The sequence below is a fragment of the Pseudophryne corroboree genome, chromosome 9, assembly GCF_028390025.1.
Source record: "Pseudophryne corroboree isolate aPseCor3 chromosome 9, aPseCor3.hap2, whole genome shotgun sequence".
NCBI lineage: Eukaryota > Metazoa > Chordata > Amphibia > Anura > Myobatrachidae > Pseudophryne > Pseudophryne corroboree.
Genome location: NC_086452.1, coordinates 273,478,196 through 273,497,936, shown reverse-complemented (window position 1 = coordinate 273,497,936; position 19,741 = coordinate 273,478,196). Strand labels below are relative to the sequence as shown.

The 19,741-nt window shown below is 41.1% G+C and overlaps 1 protein-coding gene across 1 annotated transcript in view; it reads right to left on the bottom strand.

The window, feature by feature from the left end:
• Window positions 1-18,167, bottom strand: part of RGS21 (regulator of G protein signaling 21) — a 498,283-nt gene extending 480,116 nt beyond the window's left edge. The window contains exon 1 of the mRNA XM_063940308.1: window positions 18,096-18,167. The gene's annotated coding sequence lies outside the window, so the exon portion shown is untranslated. The remainder of the gene's footprint in view (window positions 1-18,095) is intronic.
• Between the last annotated feature and the right edge of the window lie 1,574 nt (window positions 18,168-19,741).

Here is a 19,741-nt window from a genome sequence, read left to right as displayed (position 1 = left end):
AACGCCACCAATATTGTGCGTGCATTACCTGTGGACAAATTCCAGCACGTCCCATGTTTTGCACATAATTTGAATTTGGTGGAGCAGAATTATTTAAAAAACAACAGGGGCGTGCAAGAGATGCCGTTGGTGGCCTGAAGAATTGTGGGCCACTTTCGGCATTCAGCCACTACGTGCCGAAGACTGGAGCACCAGCAAACACTCCAGAACCTGCCCTGCTATAAGCTGAAGCAAGAGGTGGTAACGAGGTTGAATTCAACCCTCTATATGCTTCAGAGGATGGAGGAGCAGCAAAAGGCCATTCAAGCCTATACATCTGCCTACGATATAGGAAAAGGTCGGGGAATGCACCTGACTCAAGCGCAGAGGAGAATGATTTCAACATTGTGCAAGGTTCTGCAACCCTTTGAACTTGCCACACGTGAAGTCAGTTCAGACACTGCCAGCCTGAGTCAGGTCATTCCCCTCATCAGGCTTTTGCAGAAGAAGCTGGAGAGATTGAAGGAGGAGCTAAAACTGAGCTATTCCGCTAGGCATGTGGGACTTAAAGAAAGAGCCCTTAATTCACTTAACCAGGATTCACGGGTGGTCAATCTGTTGAAATCAGAGCACTACATTTTGGCTACCATGCTCAATCCTAGGTTTAAAGCCTACGTTGTATCTCTCTTTCCGGCAGACACAAATCTGCAGAGGTGCAAAGACCTGCTGGTGAGACACTTCTCAAGTCAAGCGGAATGTGACCCGTCAACAGCTCCTCCTTCACATTCTCCCACAACTGGGGCTGCGAGGAAAAGGGTAAGAATTCTAGCCCACCCACTGGTGGTGATGCAGGGCAGTCTGGAGCGAGTGCTGACATCTGGTCCAGACTGAAGGACCTGCCAACGATTACTGACATGTCGTCTACTGTCACTGCATATGATTCTGTCACCATTGAAAGAATGGTGGAAGATTATATGAGTGACCGCAACCAAGTAGGCACGTCAGACAGTCCGTACGTATACTGGCAGGAAAAAGAGGCAATTTGGAGGCCCTTGCACAAACTGGCTTTATTTTAACTAAGTTGCCCCCCCCCTCCAGGGTGTACTCCGAAAAGAGGGTTTAGTGCAGCCGCTCACCTTGTCAGCAATCGGCGTACGAGGTTACTTCCAGAAAATATGGAGAAGATGATGTTCATCAAAATTAATTATAATAAATTCCTCCGTGGAGACATTCACCAGCAATTGCCTCCAGAAAGTACACAGGGGCCTGAGATGGTGGATTCCCGTGGGGATGAATTAATACTTTGTGAGGAGGGGGATGTACACAGTGAAAGGGGTGAGTAATCGGAGGATGATGATGAGGTGGACATCTTGCCTCTGTAGAGCCAGTTTGTGCAAGGAAAGATTGATTGCTTCTTTTTTGGTGGGGGCCCAAACCAACCAGTCATTTCAGTCACAGTCGTGTGGCAGAGCCTGTCGCTGAAATGATGGGTTTGTTTCTTTGCATCATGTGCTGTTTGGGGACTATTTTATGAAGTGCCATCCTGTCTGACACTGCAGTGCCACTCCTAGATGGGCCAGGTGTTTGTGTCGGCCACTTTGGTCGCTTAGCTTAGCCATCCAGCGACCCTAGTGCACCTCTTTTTTTCTTTGCATCATGTGCTGTTTGGGGACTATTTTTTAATCTGCCATCCTGTCTGACACTGCAGTGCCACTGCAATAAATTGTGGAAAACTGCTCTAATCAAGCTGGTAACAATCCCCAGGTGCTGCGGGAGGGGTTACTCTAGACAAGAAATACAAAAGGGATTTTTCCCACGCACTCTGCTGGCTGTTAGTAAGAAGAACTGTATACACTATGTAATAATAGAAAATTTTGAGCTTTTCGTTACATATGTTTTGCAAAAGATATGATAAGCCTCCAGGCCACTTCACGGCTGCTCTATTGCTGGAGGTCCCTAGTCCTGCAGTGCCACTCCCAGATAGGCCAGGTGTTTGTGCCGGCCACTTGGGTCGCTTAGCTTAGCCATCCAGCGACCTTGGTGCACCTCTTTTTTTCTTAGCATCATGTACTGTTTGGGGACTATTTTTTAAATCTGCCATCCTGTCTGACACTGCAGTGCCACTCCTAGATGGGCCAGGTGTTTGTGTCGGCCACTTGGGTCGCTTAGCTTAGTCATCCAGCGACCTCGGTGCAAATTTTAGGGCTAAAAATAATATTGTGAGGTGTGAGATGTTCAGAATAGACTGGAAATGAGTGGAAATTATGGTTATTGAGGTTAATAATACTATGGGATCAAAATGACCCCCAAATTCTATGATTTAAGCTGTTTTTGAGGGTTTTTTTGTAAAAAAAAAACACCCAAATCCAAAACACACCCGAATCTGACAAAAAAAATTCAGGGAGGTTTTGCCAAAACGCGTCCGAATCCAAAACACGGCCGCGGAACCGAATCCAAAACCAAAACACAAAACCCGAAAAAATTCCTGTGCACATCACTAATATATATATATATATATATATATATATATATATATATATATATATACATACATAGCAAATGGAATAGCCGGCACTCACAGCTAATAGCAGATGGGTTTTATGTATATATATATATATATATATATATATATATATATATATTAAATGGTTGTATGGAGAGCGCTCTTATCGTGTAGTTATATCTCTTTAGCTGTTCTTTCTCTCTAGGACAGTCCTTCAACTTTTAGCTTTGATCACAAGAAGATGGATATTTCTGCAAAAATACCCTCACACCAGATTCACCCAGATAATAACATCATTCGTTAGTTAAAACTTCCATGAAATTTATTATTGATAAAATCCTCTTATTTTAAATGAATGACTCTTACATTAAATGTAACATTCGTGGGATAAGATATCAATGGCACTGCTGTCTACCCCAGCCAGGGAGGAGCTCCTATGACAGCCCGTCCAACCCACAAACGTTAATTCACCCAACGCGTTTCATCTGACAGACTTCCTCAGGGGTGTCTTTAACAAAATTCAATAAGAAACATAGTAAAAAATACAGTAAAATTTCAGTAAAAAATATATACAATAGAAATAATCAGTTAATCACATATATCACCATTTAGGTAGATGGACAATACAATTTGTCTTATACTTCCATAAAATGGCCTAATTATGGGTACTGGTGCAGGGTGAACAATACATTATAATATTGACTAATATAGAACTTCAGAATAACCTCATAGGATCCAAATTTAATTTATAAATTCAAAAACAATTGTTTCACATAAAATGTTGCATACATGAAACAGTATTAATTTCTAACAAAAGAAGTTTGTTTCTTAACAATGTTTATTTGTTAACAATGATTAATTGTAACATCCATATCCAATAAGACTTACTTTTTATATGTAAGAGCGATGTCTTATGTGAAAATAGAGGGAGACATTCCTATATAGTTCTGTGGACCCAGGATTAGTATTTATTAGCCCCAAAACAATATTGGATCAGTATTATATTAGTTTTTGCTCAATGTTGGTCCAATACTTACTATCCCACTTTTAAATCCGTAGGGACCAATGTAGAATAATTTCAGCTTCCTATTGCTAATTTCCAGAACTGTTATACACAGCTCCTATCTTTCTAAAGGTGACAGTATAAACCTATTAGTGAAATACATTTTAATATTAATATAACACTCAATTCAGACTAAAATAGTCAGCCTATTTACTTATCTGTAAAAAATTCAACCTTATTCAAAGTTCTTACTAAAATAAATTTTTATCTTATTCTATATATTTAGTGAACAATTATAAACACTAATTAATGCATAAGCAGTGTGATAACTACCTAAATCTATTTTTAAAAAGTGAAATCCTTTATAACATTTCTTCCAGTGTGCATAAATGCTGAGATTAACTGCTGAGATTGATTTACTATTAGCTGCAATCCTGGAGCTTGTGTCCTCTGTGCTGTCCTCACTGTGAATGAGCCATTAGAGCTTGGTCTGGGTTTATATTCTCCCCTGGGATTACATCACTTCCTATGTACTGGTTAATTGATCCCTTCTATAAACTCTCCTTTTGTTAATAATTATAAGCCTTACCTATATAGATGTAAACCTATTAAGTACTCTTTTCCTGTGTTCCTCCTAGATATCCTGTAGTTGTAACTTAAAAGTAACACAATGAAGGTTAATTGCTTTAATTGATGGTATAATTAATTAATTAATTATATACAGGGTATCGGCAGATTGTGGTAAAAGCTACTTGTGTAATGATACGAATAAATGCATCATTAATTCATTTTATTAGCCGTTGATCTAAAATGGGACTAAATTACCCCCTTTAGGTGAATATATATTAGTAGTTAAATCTATAGCAGTCCACATAGTTACAAAAAGTAATATGGATAGTCACATAATTAGCCATTGTTTTACAACTAGATACAAAGCATGTTTATTATTAGTTCAATCTAGAGCAATACACATATTTAATAATCTTAATATATAAATACCAAAAGGAATATGGTTAGTCACATAATTAGCCATTATTTTACAACTAGATACAAAGCATGATCATTTAAATGACACTTTTTAGTTTAGATAAATGAAACTATATCAATGCCTTCATTTAACCCTTTAGGGATAAGTGTGTCCAACTCATATATCCAGAAAGACTCGCGCTTGGATAACTGCAAGTCCCTATTGCCTCCCCTGGAGTTTTCTGAAATTTTTTCCAAGATTGAAAATTTTAAACTACTTATATCAGAGTTGTGAAATTTCATAAAGTGTCTAGGTACACTATGGGTTTAGATTTTATTTTTAATATTTTGAAGGTGCTCCTGTATGCGAAGTTTCAAACTTCTTTTGGTTTTACCTACATAACATAGATTGCACCCGCATGTGATAAGGTAAACTATATAATTAGAGTTGCAGTTCAAAAAATCTTTATACTTTATTTTTTCCAAACTTCCATTTCTATTTAATTTGGGACATGTATTAAAGTGCTTACAACAGATACACTTATTACATATAAAGCATCCTGTTTTTTTTTGTCAAGAAACTATCTCCTTTTTTCTCCAAGGGGTGACTATTCCTTTCATCAATCCGAAGTTCACTTGGGGCTAATATGTTCTTTAAGTTTCTAGCTTTTTTTGTATATGACATCAGGTTTTTTAGGAAGTTCTGGACCCAATATAGGGTCTTTCAGGAGGATTCCCCAATGTTTTTCCAAGGTTTTTTAATCTTATTGTTCTCTTTGTTATATTGAGTGATAAATGGACGACCTTTTCTGTTGTCATATTCCTTTTTTGGTTTAATTGATAATAGCTCTGATCTATTTGCATTAAATGCTCTTTCCTGGGCCTCTTTCAACTCACTTTGATCATAGCCTCTCTCCTGGAATCTTTCATATACTTTTCTTGATTGTTGCCATTAATACTCTGCATTACTACAATTTTTTCGAATCCGTAAAAAACTGCGCATACGGAACGTTGGTTTTCCAGCTCTTCAGATGGCAGCTATCGGCTGGAATGTAGCTATTTGCATCTGTTTCTTTGAAATATGTTGATGTTACTATTTTTTCTTTCGAAGTCCCCTCCAGCTTTAAATCCAGATAGTCAATGCTGTTTTTATGACTTTTGTAAGTGAATTTTAGATTGTAATCATTTTCATTGATGTAATCCATAAATCCTTTAATACTTTCATTATCACCTTCCCAGATTATAATCAGATCATCGATATAACGTCGGTAGTATTTAATGTGCTGGCTTTCAAACTCAGACCCATAAATAAATTTCTCTTCCCAACTTCCCATTAGGATGTTTGCATAGGCCAGGGCAAATTTCGTGCCCATTGCAGTCCCCCGTTTTTGTACAAAGAATTCATGTTCAAATTTAAAAAAGTTATGGGTCAAAATGAACTTAATGCTTTCTATTAGAAATATTCTCATATCCTCCGAAGTCAGCTTATCTTCATTGAGCACTGTTTGTACTGCTTCTATACCTTTAGTGTGAGGGATCGAAGAATATAGAGCCTGAACGTCTATTGTTAAACAGACAAAATTTGGGTCCCAATTCAAATCCTGTAATTCTCTCAAAAGGGATGTTGAATCCTTTAGGTATGATTTCAATTTATTTACGTACCCTTGCAGTTTCAAGTCAACATAATGCGACAAATTGGCTGTCTGTTACGCACACCAGTGCTAACAGGAGTATACCGGTGTATGAACAAAGAGGGATGCGAAGCAAACGAACTCACAGACAGTATAACACAACATACACAGGAGGTGATGGAATAACTAATAAACACAAAGTGAACGGAGAAGCCCAAAGGCTCAGGAATTGGGTGTCTCCCTAGTGTCAGGAATGCTCAGATGGAATAGAGCGGACAATGAAGCGAGATGTAGTGATTTAACATGTGGAGCACCCGAAATGATGTTGCTAAGAGCAACAGAAAAAAACCCAAAGGGTTACCAACGGGTGTGGGAATAAACTCCTTGGTCAGAGATAGAAATATAGACACAAGGAGAGTATCCACAATCCTAACCCCCACTTGCAGGGCACAGGTTCAGCTTACTGCCACTAAACTGACACCTGGACAGTGAGGGAGGATTAAGCAAGCAGGTCTGAGAGTACAGCCGCAAACCTGCTGGGTTCACAGAATAGCAAAAGAACCCCAGCAGGTTAAACAACTGACTCAAGTCTTACTGCTAGGTCCGGATTGGCAGAATGAAGTACCGAATCCCAAGGCCTATTCGCAGTAAGCAACAAGTAAATACAAAGTCACACAGTACTAGCTAACTCTCTGGAACTGACTAACAAACAAAGATTCAGCAGCATTTGCCTAGCCTGAGAGGATGGTTTATATAGCAGGTGCTGTCCACGCCCCACTCAGACCTCACAGACTGTGAGCACAAAACCAGCGCCGGATTCCCTGCCGTGCACAGAGCCTGTAACCACTACACAGTAAAAACCCGGACCGGAGTATCAGCTGCGCTCAGGTTACTTCGCTAACACTTGCCTCCCGGTTGCCATGGCGACGTGGCAGCACAGAACAGGAGATCCTAACAGTACCCCCCCCCCCTCTGACGAGGGGTCAAAGAACCCCTACCACCGGGTTTATTGGGGAACTGCGAGAAGAAAGAGCGAATATGACAACAGAAAAGGTCGTCCATTTATAACTCAATATAACAAAGAGAACAATAAGATTAAAAAACCTAGGAAAAACATTGGGAAATCCTCCTGAAAGACCCTATATTGGGTCCAGAACTTCCTAAAAAACCTGCTGTCATATACAAAAAAAGCTAGAAACTTAAAGAACATATTAGCCCCAAGTGAACTTCGGATTGATGAAAGGAATAGTCACCCCTTGGAGAAAAAAGGAGATAGTTTCTTGACAAAAAAAACAGGATGCTTTATATGTAATAAGTGTATCTGTTGTAAGCACTTTAATACATGTCCTAAATTAAATAGAAATGGAAGTTTGGAAAAAATAAAGTATAAAGATTTTTTGAACTGCAACTCTAATTATATAGTTTACCTTATCACATGCGGGTGCAATCTATGTTATGTAGGTAAAACCAAAAGAAGTTTGAAACTTCGCATACAGGAGCACCTTCAAAATATTAAAAATAAAATCTAAACCCATAGTGTACCTAGACACTTTATGAAATTTCACAACTCTGATATAAGTAGTTTAAAATTTTCAATCTTGGAAAAAATTTCAGAAAACTCCAGGGGAGGCAATAGGGACTTGCAGTTATCCAAGCGCGAGTCTTTCTGGATATATGAGTTGGACACACTTATCCCTAAAGGATTAAATGAAGGCATTGATATAGTTTCATTTATCTAAACTAAAAAGTGTCATTTAAATGATCATGCTTTGTATCTAGTTGTAAAATAATGGCTAATTATGTGACTAACCATATTCCTTTTGGTATTTATATATTAAGATTATTAAATATGTGGATTGCTCTAGATTGAACTAATAATAAACATGCTTTGTATCTAGTTGTAAAACAATGGCTAATTATGTGACTATCCATATTACTTTTTGTAACTATGTGGACTGCTATAGATTTAACTACTAATATATATTCACCTAAAGGGGGTAATTTAGTCCCATTTTAGATCAACGGCTAATAAAATGAATTAATGATGCATTTATTCGTATCATTACACAAGTAGCTTTTACCACAATCTGCCGATACCCTGTATATAAGTAATTAATTAATTATACCATCAATTAAAGCAATTAACCTTCATTGTGTTACTTTTAAGTTACAACTACAGGATATCTAGGAGGAACACAGGAAAAGAGTACTTAATAGGTTTACATCTATATAGGTAAGGCTTATAATTATTAACAAAAGGAGAGTTTATAGAAGGGATCAATTAACCAGTACATAGGAAGTGATGTAATCCCAGGGGAGAATATAAACCCAGACCAAGCTCTAATGGCTCATTCACAGTGAGGACAGCACAGAGGACACAAGCTCCAGGATTGCAGCTAATAGTAAATCAATGTCAGCAGTTAATCTCAGCATTTATGCACACTGGAAGAAATGTTAAAAAAGAATTTCACTTTTTAAAAATAGATTTAGGTAGTTATCACACTGCTTATGCATTAATTAGTGTTTATAATTGTTCACTAAATTTATAGAATAAGATAAAAATTTATTTTAGTAAGAACTTTGAATAAGGTTGATTTTTTTACGGATAAGTAAATAGGCTGACTATTTTAGTCTGAATTGAGTGTTATATTAATATTAAAATGTATTTCACTAATAGGTTTATACTGTCACCTTTAGAAAGATAGGAGCTGTGTATAACAGTTCTGGAAATTAGACAATAGGAAGCTGAAATTATTCTACATTGGTCCCTATGGATTTAAAAGTGGGATAGTAAGTATTGGACCAACATTGAGCAAAAACTAATATAATACTGATCCAATATTGTTTTGGGGCTAATAAATACTAATCCTGGGTCCACAGAATTATATAGGAATATCTCCCTCTATTTTCACATAAGACATCGCTCTTACATATAAAAAGTAAGTCTTATTGGATATGGATGTTACAATTAATCATTGTTAACAAATAAACATTGTTAAGAAACAAACTTCTTTTGTTAGAAATGAATACTGTTTCATGTATGCAACATTTTACGTGAGACAATTGTTTTTGAATCTATAAATTAATTTTGGATCCTATGAGGTTATTCAGAAGTTCTATATTAGTCAATATTATAATGTATTGTTCACCCTGCACCAGTACCCATAATTAGGCCATTTTATGGAAGTATAAGACAAATTGTATTGTCCATCTACCTAAATGGTGATATATGTGATTAACTGATTATTTCTATTGTATATATTTTTTACTGAAATTTTACTGTATTTTTTACTATGTTTCTTATTGAATTTTGTTAAAGACACCCCTGAGGAAGTCTGTTAGACGAAAAGCGTTGGTTGAATTAACGTTTGTGGGTTGGACGGGCTGTCATAGGAGCTCCTCCCCGGCTGGGGTAGACAGCAGTGCCATTGAGATCTTATCCCACGAATGTTACATTTAATGTAAGAGTCATTCATTTAAAATAAGAGGATTTTATCAATAATAAATATCATGGAAGTTTTAACTAACGAGTGATGTTATTATCTGGGTGAATCTGGTGTGAGGGTATTTTTGCAGAAATATCCATCTTCTTGTGATCAAAGCTAAAAGTTGAAGGACTGTCCTAGAGAGAAAGAACGGCTAAAGAGATATAACTACACGATAAGAGCGCTCTCCATACAACCATTTACAGTGTTCAACCACCTGGTTCTCGACTGGCAGGAGGACCTATTTGGAGATTAGCAGCCGATCCTCCACAAGGACTATTAGGTCTAAGGCGGATTAATATCGCAATTTGGTTATATATTTGTTATATATATATATATATATATATATGTATTTATACACACACACACACACCACTGTATATTGCATCACCTCATCACAGGGCTTAGCTCTGTCGCAAAGAAATACTCTTAGTTGTTAGCTGTCTTCATTTCAGACAAGCGGTCTAATTTTTAGTAATTTGTGCAAAATTGTATGTTTTAGTATTATATTTGTTAACAGGGTTACAATATGTGTTCTTTTTATATTTCTTTTAATTCATGTTATTATAGCCTTAAATAAATATATATGTACAGGTATTATCTGCGTTGACAAGCCCTTGCAAGGGAGAAAGCATTTCTCTGTAGATGGCAATTCTGTAAGATCTTTCCTGCCAAGAAAACTACTGTCATTAGTAACTGCATTGATTGAATGGGTTCCAATGAAAATGTTTTATTCCTTTAAGTTTGATATCTTTAAAGCAGCTTAATAGTGTCTGAAAATAATAAAGGCACACAAATGATCACTCAGGGCACATGGTAGTAGGGAGGCCAGGATGCTCTGGCATATCCAACCAGGGGCCCATCCTTGTTTATTTTGTCCTGTGTACTGCTAACTTAGGGGGTCATTCAGATCTGATCGCTGGGCTGCTAATTTTGATCTCCTGGGATCAGATAGTCGCCGCCTCCAGGGGGAGTATGTATTCGCTGTACAAGTGTGCAATTCTATGTGTACGCTTAGCTGCTAAAATCCAATTTGTGCAGTCTCTGCGCAGCCCAGGACTTACTCCTATAGGCCCTCATTCCGAGTTGATCGCTAGCTGCTTTCGGTCACAGAGCGGCGATTAGGTGAAAAAGCGGCATTTCTGCACATGCGTATCCGCCGCAGTACGCACGCGCAAAGTACTTTCACACAAAACTATGCAGTTTTACACAAGGGCGGGCGACGCTTTTTAGTCGCTGTGTTGATCGGTGAGTGATTGACAGGAAGTGGGTGTTTCTGGGTGGTAACATGCCGTTTTCTGGGAGTGTGCTAAAAAGCGCAGGCATGTCAGGTAAAAACGCAGGCGTGCCTGGGGAAACGGGGGCATGGCTGGCCAAACGCAGGGCGTGTTTATGATGTCAAACCAGGAACTAAACTGTCTGCAGTGATCGCAAGGTAGGAGTAGGTTTTGAGCTGCTCAGAAACTGCATTAAAATTTTTACAAGCAGTTCTGCTAACCTTTCGTTCGCACTTCTGCTAAGCTAAGATACACTCCCAGAGGGCGAAGGCCTAGCGTGTGCACTGCTGCTAAAAGCAGCTAGCGAGCAATCAACTCAGAATGAGGGCCAAAGTGCGATCACATCAGGCTGTTCGGGGCCGGAGTTCATATCAGACACACTCCCTTAAAATGCTTGGGAACACCTGTGTTTTTCTGGGCACTCCCTGTAAACAGGTCAGTTACCAGCCACGAATGGCCTCTTCCTGTCAATCACCTTGTGAACGCCTGTGCGATCAGATTTTTCCCGCTGTTGTTGTCCGATGTGTGTGTGTGCTTTGTGGTGCATGCACATGTGCAGTTAGTACTTGATCACCCGCTGTGCAAAAAAGCACATCAGCGGTCAGATCTGAATGACCCCCCTTCGTTCTGAGATCCTGTGCACAGTCAAGTGTGGGGTACTTAGGTGCAGTCTCCCCTCCCCCATCAGGCATCCAAACAACTCTTGTTTTGCTGTAAACAGACTGCTTGCACACTACTGCTGCTATAAGTGCTGGTATTGTACAGCGCCAAGGATGTCATCACTGGAAGTAAGAAGTCCCTCTGCACATAGGGGCAGTTGTAGTAACCTGGAGAAGGCATAATTAAGTGATAAACCAGTGATAAGTGCAAGGTGATAAAAGCAGCAGCCAACCAGCTCCAATATGCAAATTGACAGTTAGGAGCTGACTGGCTGGTGCGTTTATCACCTTGCACTTATCACTGGTTTATCACGGGTGTAGTATGGTTTGTCGGCGGTCGGGGTCCCAGCAACCAGCATACCGGCGCCGGAATCCCGACCACCGGCATACCGACAGCTGGGCGAGAGCAAATGAGCCCCTTGCGGGCTCGCTGCGCTCACGACACTGCGGGCACAGTGGCACGCTATGCGTATCTATTCTCCCTCCAGGGGGGTCGTGGACCCCCAAAAGGGAGGAAAGATGTCTGTATGCCGGCGGTCGGGATTCCGGCGCCGGTATGGTGGTCGCCGGGACGCCGGCCGCTGGCAACCTGAAGACCACCCGTTTATCACTTCCTTATGACTTCTCCAGGATAATACATCTGCCCCATGTGTTCTTTCCTGCAGTGCCGTAACTAGGTGTGTGCGAAGGGGGCGTTGCACACAGCGCAGTTAGGCTGTGGGCGCACCATTCGCACACACTGATTGCTCCCCACCAGCTGCAGCGCTGCCTTCTGTAGTGTAGTGTAATATTAGTAGCGCTGCGCCCGGCACCTTTCCTGCCAGAGGCAGCGCTGCTAATATACATTACAGTCACAGGCAGCGGCGCGCTGTCTGTGAATGTAGACTCCTCACGATCATTCCCCCTCTGCTCAGTCCGCCCCCCTCCTCCTGCTCTTCTCTGCACTGTGTGTGTGCACACACTTCCGGGTTCTGGAGATGACTCCTTGATGGCTGCTGCTGCCTTCACACGAGGGAAGTAAGTTTCTCTCTCCTCTCCCTCCCCTCCTGCAGACTCCATAACATGTAGGTACTGTACACCAGTATGTGTATATTAATGTTCTGGGTAGAAAACTAAACTAGATTAAGATAGACTGGCCTTGAAAATAAAGATTTGTAAAAATAAATAATAAAAAAAAAAACCTCCAAAAACTGCACATACATGTTTGTGTGTATATATATATATATATATATATATATATAGTACTACTGTCTGTGACTATCGGACGCTGCCATGCTGTGTAATGTGACCGACTGACGCTACCGTGCTGTGTAATGTGACTGACTGATGCTGCCATGCTGTATAATGTGGCCGATGGACACTACCGTGCTGTATAATGTGGCCGATGGACGCTACCCGGCTACCGTGCTGTGTAATGTGGCTGATGGACGCTACCGTGCTGTGTAATGTGCCCGACGGACGCTGCCGTGCTGTGTAATGTGACTGATGGACGCTACCGCGCTGTGTAATGTGATTGACCGAAACTATCGCACTGTGTATTGCGACTAATGGATGCCACCGCTCTGCGTAACGTGGCTAATGGACGCTACCATGTGGTGTAATGTGACTAATGGATGCTACCGTGTGGTGTAATATGACTAATGGGCGCCACCGTGTGGTGTAATGTGACTAATGGACGCTACTGTGCAGAGTGAGGTGAGTAACAGACGCTACTGTGCGGTGTAGTGTGAGTAAAGGGTGCTACCGTACGGTGTTATAACTAATAGATGCTCCATGAAGCCACACCCCTTGCGGTGTGTGTATGATGGGGGGGCGATGCTATTTCTTGCACACAGCGCTAAAATGTCTAGTTACGGCACTGCTTTCCTGCATGGAGCAACAGCATATAAGGCACACCAGGGAATCACATGAAGTCCTGAAATCTGGATAGTGAGGTCTTCACCTATAGCAGCTACCTTTCCTGAAGAGATCGATAGTCTCACAGGTACTTGGGTACCCCAGGACTCAAGGTAGTAACATAGTATCTGAGGTTGAAAAAAGACAATTGTCCATCGAGTTCAACCTATTTGTGGTGTCCTATGCATGATGATTTGACTAAAATTTCTGACTGATGCTGCTGTCAGCCATTGCATTTTATCCCTATTTATAGTAACTATAATGCATGACTATGCACCATACCCCTGGATATCCTTTTCCAATAGGAATTTATCTAACCCATTCTTAAAGCTGTTGACAGATTCCGCCATTACAACTCCCTCGGGCAGGGAATTCCAAACACGTATTGTCCTTACCGTGAAAAAGCCTTTACGCTGTATTGTGCGGAATCTCCTCTCCTCTAACCTGAGCGAGTGTCCACGAGTCCTCTGTGTTGATCTAACCAAAAACAGGTCCCGCGCAAGCTCTGTGTATTGTCCCCTTATATATTTGTAGATGTTGATCATATCCCCTCTTAGTCTCCGCTTTTCCAATGTAAACATGCCTAGTCTTTCAAGCCTTTCCTTGTATTCCATCGTCTCCATGCCCTTAATTAGTTTGGTCGCCCTCCTCTGTACCTTTTCAAGCTCCAGGATATCCTTTTTGTAGTACGGTGCCCAGAACTGTACACAGTATTCAAGGTGTGGCCTCACTAGTGATTTATATAACGGGAGTATAATACTCTCGTCCCTAGCATCAATACCCCGTTTTATGCATGCTAATATCTTATTAGCCTTCTTTGCTGCAGTCCTACTTTGGATACTACTTCTTAGCTTGCTATCTATGAGGACACCTAAGTCCTTTTCCAGTACAGAATCCCCTAATTTTACCCCATTTAGTAGGTAGGTGTAATTTTTGTTCTTGTTACCACAGTGCATTACCTTACACTTGTCTGTGTTGAAGCGCATTCTCCATTTGGCTGCCCATGCTTCTAATTTAACTAAGTCGTTCTGAAGAGACTCTGCATCCTCCTCTGTATTTATAGCCTTACACAATTTGGTATCATCTGCAAAAATTGACATCATGCTCTCTAGACCTTCTGTTAGGTCGTTAATGAAAATATTGAACAATAGCGGTCCTAATACTGAGCCTTGCGGCACACCACTTAGCACTTCAGTCCAAGTTGAAAAAGATCCATTAACCACAACGCGCTGCTTCCTATTATCTAACCAGTTTTTGACCCAAGTGCATATTGTGCTTCCTAGCCCTGATTCTTGTAGCTTGTATATAAGTCTCATGTGTGGTACAGTATCGAACGCTTTGGCAAAGTCTAAAAAGATTACATCCACGTCTTTACCCTGATCTAGGTTTGCGCTTACTGTTTCATAAAAGCCAAGTAAGTTGGTTTGACAGGATCTGTCCTTCATAAACCCATGTTGATTCCTTTTAATGACCTTATTGGTTTCAAGGAACTTCTGAATACTATCTCTTAGAATACCTTCCAATACTTTCCCCACTATAGATGTAAGACTAACTGGTCTATAATTACCTGGTTCAGCTTTACTTCCCTTTTTGAATATAGGCACTACTTCCGCTATACGCCAGTCTTTGGGAACCATACCTGATATAACTGAATCCTCAAAGATCAAAGATAGTGGTTTTGCCAGTTCAGAGTGAAGCTCCATTAGAACCCTTGGATGAATACCATCGGGCCCTGGTGATTTATTAATCTTTAAATGTTTTAATCGGTCACAGACTACTTCCTCGCTTAAATAAGTACCTATCAGTGTGATATTGTCATTATTGAGATTGTGTGTCAGTCCCTGAATTGGGTCCTCTCTAGTGAATACTGTTGAAAAAAACTCATTTAGTGTGTCCGCTATGTCATTATCATTTTTGCTTAAGACTCCCAACTTGTCTTTCAAAGGGCCTATACTCTCCTTTTTTAATCTCTTGCTATTAATGTATTTAAAGAATTTTTTGGGATTCGCTTTGCTTTCCTTTGCTACTAGTTTTTCAGTTTCTACTTTAGCCGCTCTTATTTCCTTTTTGCAATTTTTGTTACATTCCTTATATTGCTGAAATGACTCTGCATCCCCGTCAGATTTGTATTTTTTAAATGCTCGCCTTTTCTTGCCCATAAGTTCCTTAATCTTTTTGTTAAGCCACATCGGTTTATGATTTTTATTCCCTTTTTTGCTACTCATAGGAATATATTTGAGTGTATTTTTAGCTAGCAGGAATTTTAGTACCTCCCATTTCTCCGTAGTATTTTTTCCTAAAAACAAACCTTCCCATTCAATATCCCTGAAAAACACCCTCATCATTTCAAAGTTGGCTTTGCTAAAGTTTAAAGTCCTAGTTGAGCCAGTATAGGGCTGTTTGTAGAAACTGATATTGAATGTGACCATATTGTGGTCGCTGTTTCCTATGGGTTCCCCTACTATAATACCCGATACCAAATCCTGATTGTTTGTTAATACCAGGTCTAAGATTGCATTGTACCTAGTTGGTTCCTCAATTAGTTGGACTAGGTAGTTATCATTTAGTGTGTTTAAAAACATACTGCCCCTAGCAGTATCACATGAATCGTTTTTCCAGTTTATCTCTGGATAGTTAAAATCTCCCATCACTACTATGTCTCCTACTCCTGCTGCTTTTTCAATTTGCTTTAGTAACAATTCATCATCAGATGCGTTGATACCAGGCAGCCTATAGCATACACCCAATACTAACTTTTTTGTTCCTTTTTCCCCGCATGCAATTTCTACCCATAATGTCTCAACAGTGTCTACAGTCCCCTCCTGACGATCTTCCCATATATTAGGTTTTAAAAACGGCTTTACGTACAGACACACCCCTCCACCCTTTTTATTTAGTCTGTCTCTCCTAAACAGTGTATAGCCCTCTAGATTGACTGTCCAATCATGAGATTCATCCCACCAAGTTTCAGTAATGCCTATAATATCATACTGTTTGCTTGCTGCAAGTATTTCTAGTTCACCCTTTTTACCAGTAATGCTTCTGGCGTTTACATACATACAACTAAGATAAGTATTTTCCCTTGCGTTAGGGACATCTTTCACCTTATGTGGCAAGGATGACCTGTAATCGTCATTGGTTAGTGCTTTGGTATAATCCCTTTTAGTACCCATGTTAGTAACCTTACCGCCTGCTCTTACCCTCCCCCCAACTTCTCCCCCATTTCGTTTACTACTGCCGTCCCCACTATTCTCACTGCATGACCCGTAGTTTCTAGCTAAACCCTCCCCCCAGGCTCCTAGTTTAAAATCTCCTCCAACCTTCTAACCATCCTTCCCCCCAGCACCGCTGCCCCCTCCTCAGTCAGGTGCAATCCGTCACGACAAAAGAGATGGCGCCTGACTGAGAAGTCCGCCCAGTGTTCCAGGAACACAAACCCCTCTTTCCTGCACCAATCCCTAAGCCACACATTTACCTCCCTAATCTCCCTCTGCCTCCCTGGACTAGCGCGTGGCACTGGTAATAATTCCGAGAATATTACCTTAGATGTCCTTGCCTTCAGTTTCTTTCCTAAGTCCCTATAGTCTTTCTTAAGGACATCCCACCTTCCGCTAACTTTGTCATTGGTGCCAACGTGCACCAAGACCGCCGGGTCTTTGCCAGCCCCTCCCAACAATCTATCTACCCGGTCCGCGATGTGCCGTACCGGAGCACCCGGGAGACAACAGACTGTACGGCGATCACGGTCCCGGTAGCAGATTGCCCTATCTGCCTTCCTGATGATAGAATCCCCTACCACCACCATTTGACTAGGTACCTCTCTATCTTTTATCCCAACCGCGCCAGAGGGACCGCACCTCTGGATGCTAGAGGGAGCAGTCTCCTCCGGCACCGTCATTTCTTCACTATCATCCTCCGATTCCTCGTCCAATCGGGCAAATTTGTTCGGGTTTGATAGTTCGGAGATGTCGTGCCTCCCCCTCTTTTTCTTCCTTCTAACTGTGACCCAACTGGCTACCTGATCATCATCCTCTTCTACCAGTGACCCCTCCCGCAACTCCTCCACCGTTCTGTCTAAACTATGCTCGAGATTGTGAATCTCCCTCAGTCGCGTAACGGTTTGCTCTAGATCAGTTACCTGGGCTTCCAGGGCAACCGTTCGCACACACCTCGTGCAGATGTATTCACACTGGGCCGGTAGCTCCAGGTGTGCATACATCTTGCACGACATGCACTGAGTGAGGTCCTCAATCACAGCCCCTCCCATATTGTTTGCAAGGTCTAACTCCCTGTTACACTCAAAGAAAAAGCAGCAAAAATAAAAAATAGAAGACAAGCAATATCACTTATACAATAATTAAGCTGGCTTATACTTATCTATCTTTGTGCGGTTCTTGGTCCTTCACTTTTATGCAGCCGTAGTACTCTCTCCTGTGGCACCTATACTCCACTTAGCAGTTGCAGTTGTTCCAGCTCACTGCTCCTCCTTTTCACTCAGCTTCCAGCTCCTGCTAAGAAAAAAAAAATGCCCCTCACACCCGCACAATCACAGCCCCTCTGCTACTCCAAGTAAGAGACCCTCTCACTCACTCACAAGGTCAGCCCCTTGCAGCCTCACCAGAAGTTTACTGGCACTGCAAATGTGTGTTCCTGATTGTGTATTATAAAACTCACCTTTTTCTGTATTCTAACTCACCTTTTTACTATTTCCAACTCTCACTTAGAAATCCCAGCAGCACTTGGAAGAGACCAGCCCCACAGAGCAGGCTCAAAGAGTCTAGTCACTGCTTATATAGGCTCACCCAGCTGCTTCAATCAGCCCCTCCCCCTCCTGATTACTCCTGATTACTCACACCTGAGTTAACCCCTCTGGCTATCACCTCACACTTTATTTGCTTTTTTTTATTTTTTTCCCTCCAAAAGGAAAAAAAAAAACAACAACAAAAAAACCCAGTACAGATATATTAAAACAAAAAGAAACAGTATAGATACAAACAATCAATCAGAATCAGATTACTTTCTCTCACAAAATTACTATCTTTATATGGATAGACAGAGATTAATAAGAGTTCACCTTTTTACTGTTTCCAACTCTCACTTAGAAATCCCAGCAGCACTTGGAAGAGACCAGCCCCACAGAGCAGGCTCAAAGAGTCTAGTCACTGCTTATATAGGCTCACCCAGCTGCTTCAATCAGCCCCTCCCCCTCCTGATTACTCCTGATTACTCACACCTGAGTTAACCCCTCTGGCTATCACCTCACACTTTATTTGCTTTTTTTTATTTTTTTCCCTCCAAAAGGAAAAAAAAAACAACAACAAAAAAACCCAGTAAGAGTTTACTGATTGTTAGAATCCAAGTGGTGTTAGTAAGGGAGACTGGAGTGGGATAGGGCTGAATGTATCAAGTGAGAATCACAGAGGATAGTAAGATGTCTGCATCCAGAGAATGGAGCTGAATCCACGGTGCAGGCAGACTAGCAGGGAAGCCAGGAATAAGGCAGCTGTTGAATTGTCAGAAATAGGATCTGTATATGGAACAGCAGCAGGCTACGTCTAACTAGCTGAGAAAAGGAGTATTGGGGGCAATTCCAAGTTGATCGCAGCAGGAAATTTTTTTAGCAGTTGGGCAAAACCATGTGCACTGCAGGGGGGGCAGATATAACATTTGCAGAGAGTTAGATTTGGGTGGGGTGAGTTTAATCTGCAATCTAAATTGCAGTGTACAAATAAAGCAGCCAGTATTTACCGTGCACAGAAACAAAATAACCCACCCACATCTAGCTCTCTCTGCAAATGTTATATCTGCCCCCCCTGCAGTGCACATGGTTTTGCCCAACTGCTAAAAAATGTCATGCTGCGATCAACTTGGAATTACCCCCATTGTGCAGCTGATCAATAGTCAGGAACCAGTAACAAGAGCAGCAGTCAGCAGCCTAGAATAGCAGAAAATCGAGCAGCAGGTAACTGCCATGTGGCAAGGACGCTATAATCAGCATGGAGACTCAGCCCTGCTTGCCTTTTTCCCGTTAAAGCAGCAAATCAGCAAATCAGAATCCAAGCAGAGAACAAGCTCTCCAATCTTGATTTGAATGTGTAATCATGTGACTGCAATCAAGTGCCATCAGCTGCGTAGGTGAGTAGGCAGGAAGAAACATTCCGGCTGCTTAGGAACAGGCGAGACCAGCAGTCAGTACGGTCTGACTTTACTGTGAGGTGGCTCACAGCGCGGTTGTACACCCTGCCACCAGCAGCCTAAGCAGTGCACCCCAGAGGACTGCCTTGGATGGTTCTTCCATGGGAGGTATATACTACATGTGGATCTATTCATACAGGTTATATC